Source organism: Lactuca serriola, chromosome 5, assembly GCF_051521515.1.
Source record: "Lactuca serriola cultivar US96UC23 chromosome 5, Lser_US96UC23_V15, whole genome shotgun sequence".
Lineage (NCBI taxonomy): Eukaryota > Viridiplantae > Streptophyta > Magnoliopsida > Asterales > Asteraceae > Lactuca > Lactuca serriola.
Window position 1 is genome coordinate 302736629 of NC_136412.1, and position 4251 is coordinate 302740879.

Genomic DNA, 4251 nt, shown 5'->3' on the forward strand with positions numbered 1-4251 from the left:
TAATTTTTTATTGAACAGTGTTACTTGTAATTAATGATAATATTAATTTTTTGTGTAAATTGTGGTTAATATTTTTGTTGAACAATATAATTTATAATTAATGATAATATTATGATTGGTTTTTTAATTCTTATGATTTTTATAATCATAAGATAAACATGAGCAAGAAAAGAACCATCAATTTTTTTTCAAACAAAAAAAATTGTTCACGACTTCAAACGAAAAAAAATGTTCATAATATATGCCTACAAAGTGAAAGCAATAGTAATATATGGAATGACCGATTAATGTTGAATCTAGATGACAAAATTGCAAAAAATGGTCCCTGCAGTATGCATTTTTTGGGCCTTCCGCCCCCCCAATCTGTCTTTCTCTCTCTAAGAAAAAAACCCACGTATCTTCTTCTTCCCACCTCACCTATAACTCAAAGCCATTAAAAATCAGATTAGCAAAAAGGTTGATAATACGAAAATAATGAAATTGTGGTGTGTTGGGGTTTATCAAAAGGAAAGAGAAAAATTTGTGTACTCGATTCGGTTTTTTTATTGATACAGCTAAAGGGGGAGATGGAGGATCTGTGTGATCTACAGGTGACGAATGAAAGTACAAAGGGTTCTTGATGGGTGATTTCAGAAGGAGGCGATGAGAGGGGATGTAAGTGCAAGATGAAGAACGGGGTTTGGACATCAGAGAGGGTCGTTGATTTGGACCTGGAAGACAAGAGGAGTGGATAGAAGATAATAAAAAACATCACTCCTCCATTACTAGCAACTGCTTCATCTTCATCCAGTGGCAACCTCTCAGTGAGATCTCTAAAGGTATTCTGGTGATCTACTCCGATTGATTTAGGGGTAAAAGGATAAATCGAGATGCACCTGTTATGTGTTCAAGAACTGATCATAACCTAAATCAAAAATCAAAGTTGCAGGTGGTTGAGGAAGATGATAATGGACCACGAAAAGAACCAAACCCACCGGAGCATTATGAAACTGGAGCCGAAGCCTTGTGAACTTCTCAAAGTGTCCAAGAATATATAAATCTACACTTTTGTTATACCCTGAAGATAACTTTTATACGTGAAAGTTCTTTTTGTTTTTTCTATCAATTTTCATAGTGTTTCGATAATTAGCCTCCCACCATTCCCTACTGATCATCGTCTCTGTCGACATCCTCCCATATCATCTTCTTTTTACCAGTAGCGTGATCTTAATTTCAGGTATGAGCTGAGATGATCAGAAACAAACTGGCATGATAGTTGTTTGAGAGGATGGAATAAGGAATAAAGGCATGTATTGGGTGACGATTCAAGCACGGATTTACAAGATATTCTCGAATTAAAATTAAGGCCAACAACAATTACCTCTATATTTAGATAACAACAAGCTTAGTGTCCAATTTTCAGGGAATCTTTAGAAGTCCAGGTAACAAAGGAAAATGTTTCATTGGTTTGGGTTGTATATCGGGATGCTTCTACTAATAAATTACATGTTGAAGTGGAGTGCTGAATCTCGTACACAAGGTGTTTGACAAAAATCCTCAAAAAATAGATCATCGTTGTTTTTGACCAGCCTCTGATCTTGTGTGTTTACCGGCCATGTGGAGAGAGAGAGAGAGAGAGAGAGAGAGAAAAAGAGTTCCTTTATTATTTTTTTAATTGTTAAAATAAATAAATAAATTTTAAATTTTAAGAAAATGAAAGAAAAATGAAAATTAAATACCCCAAGGGTATTATAGTCATTTTAATTTTCGAAGGGACTATGTTCACATACAAATCACTCCAAAAGGACCATGAATCCAAAAAACTCGAGGTTTTTGACTAAAACCCCAAAAGTTTGCATACCATGGGGACCATATTTGCAATTTTGTCAATCTAAAAAAAAATGATATTCAAATTTAATAGAGTTAAACTTAGATTTGATGATTCGTGACCTCCGAGAACCACCTTCAATCTAAGACTATCCAAGTCACCAATGTAATGATATTAGAGGGTTATATATTAAACTTGGACTAGCCAACTTTAAAAATCAAGCTATACTTCTAGTCCTAATGGTAAAGAATTAATTATAACATATATAAGTCACTCTTATCCTAAAATCTTGGTTCCGCCCCTACTATTATTCATATAAATGTTGTTAAAAGATTGATATTGATCGTAAGAGTATAGGATCTTAGGATCCTACAATTCAAAAACGGTCTCAATTACAACCATATCGATTTAGGATAAGATTGACATATGATCGTAAGATCGTTAATAATATAATATATCATAAAAAATTTTAAAAAATCATATATAATGATTTAGCTTTTATCTTTTTATTAAGGTAAGAAAACATTTTAGATTGTTTTAGATTTTTATAAAACACTAATTTATATTTAAAGTTTATTCTTTTCTTTGAGTCACTTCTTATTTTATGGTAAAATATTTTAAAATAGCAACCAATAATCGTTCTTTAAGTCAGTAAACTTTTAATTGTATTCAATTGACCATCAAACTTTTCATTTTGGGTTTTTTTATAACATTCATACCGGTGATAGTTCGTTACCAAACCAAGTGAATTCCCTATCACTGGTTGTATTCACATAATCAATGATATAATAGAACAAATAAAATGTTGATCAAGTGGATATATTTATAAGTTTAGAGACTTCAAAAGCAAATAAATTGTTTGGTTACCATTTTAAGATGACATATTAAAAAAACACTATATATTCAAAATCTTTATTTTTGCCTCAAGTTATTTCTCTTATATTTTTCAATAGGAATTTTTCATTTTCTAACTTCATTATAAACCCTTATAAGGATTTCTATGACTTGACAATTGAAGCATTATATATTCTAAGATATTAAAAATTACTTTTTTTTTTATTACATTACGTCTTTTTTCAAACATCACTACATATAATTGTTAAGTCTGATAAATATTTATACGGGTTTAACAAAGAAGTTAGAAGAAAATGAAAAATTCTTATTGAAAAAAAATCTTACTCGTCTTATGATTGGTGTGAATATTTTTAAGACACGTATGAGCAAAATTGAAGATTTTGGATATATAATTGGCGTTTAAAAGTTTTTTTAATATTTTCTAGGAAAATATCTTAAAATGGCAACCAATAATATTTTATTTTCTTTTTAAGTCACTAAACTTATAAATATATCCAATTAACCAATAGACTTTTTTTTGTTCTATTCTATCATCGATTACTTGGACACAACCAGTGACGTGGAGTCCACGTTGGTTGGTAATAGACTATCATCGGTATCAGTGGTATAATATAAACCAAAATGAAACGTTTGTTAGTCAGCTGGATGTAATTAAAAGTTTAGTGACTTAGGACGTGTTCGACACGGAGTGTTTAGAAGCGTTTGAGAGCTTCTAGCTTCTAGGGTTTGACAAAACGTTCCGTTTTGAACAGAAAGCTTTGTTTGACACTACAAGCTTCTAGCGTTTAGCTTAAACAAAAGGCTCTAAATCCAAAAGCTACTTCATATAGCTTTTAACAAAACGTTACAAGCTACAAGCTACCCGCTACCAATTATTTCTTTCAAACACGCCTATAAAGAGCAAATAAAGTATTATTAGTTGCCATTTTAAGACATTTTCCCATATTTTAATGTCAAAACTTCATAAATGGTCCCAATTGTTTTTTAAAATATGGGTTTTCGTCCCATTATCACTTCGTATTCATATCACAGGAAGTATGATGAGAACTTCAATTCCCTTGATAAAGTTGATGAGTTTCGAGGTTATTTCTGACTTGAGCCTTAGGAAGAAGACCCAGTTGAACCTAGTAAAATCATCCACAATCACAAGAACGTATTTTTTATGATGTAGACTCTTTACTGTTGAGGGTCACACAAATCAATGTGCAGAAGCTCTAACGGCTCTGAGATGGATTTTTCAATGATGGCAGGATGATCGTTCTTCGATTGCTTTCTACACTCGCATACAACACATAAATGATCATTCTTGAACTTGAGGAGTAGCAAACCTCTTACCATTTAATCGGAAACAAGATCGTTCATATATTAAAAGTTTAGATAAGCAAGCCTTCTATGCCACAACCAACTGATGTTAGGAATAGATTTTGAGAGTAAACAGAGTTGGGGCTTGCCAATGATCATGTTGATGTCAAGAGGATACATGTTCTTGTTGCGATTTGACTTGATTAAACATTCCTTCCAGTCTTCTGTCATGACATAGTTGTGTTTCTTGCAGAATTCAACTCGTCGATTTGCATCAGTGAGTTGAG

General features: G+C 32.0%; 1 long non-coding RNA gene across 1 annotated transcript; it reads left to right on the forward strand.

The window, feature by feature from the left end:
- The first annotated feature begins 373 nt into the window (after positions 1-373).
- LOC145051754 (uncharacterized) lies at positions 374-1498 on the forward strand. The gene is made up of 2 exons (XR_013683813.1): positions 374-818; positions 923-1498. It is a non-coding gene; the product is annotated as an uncharacterized LOC145051754 (long non-coding RNA).
- Positions 1499-4251: the final 2753 nt, after the last annotated feature.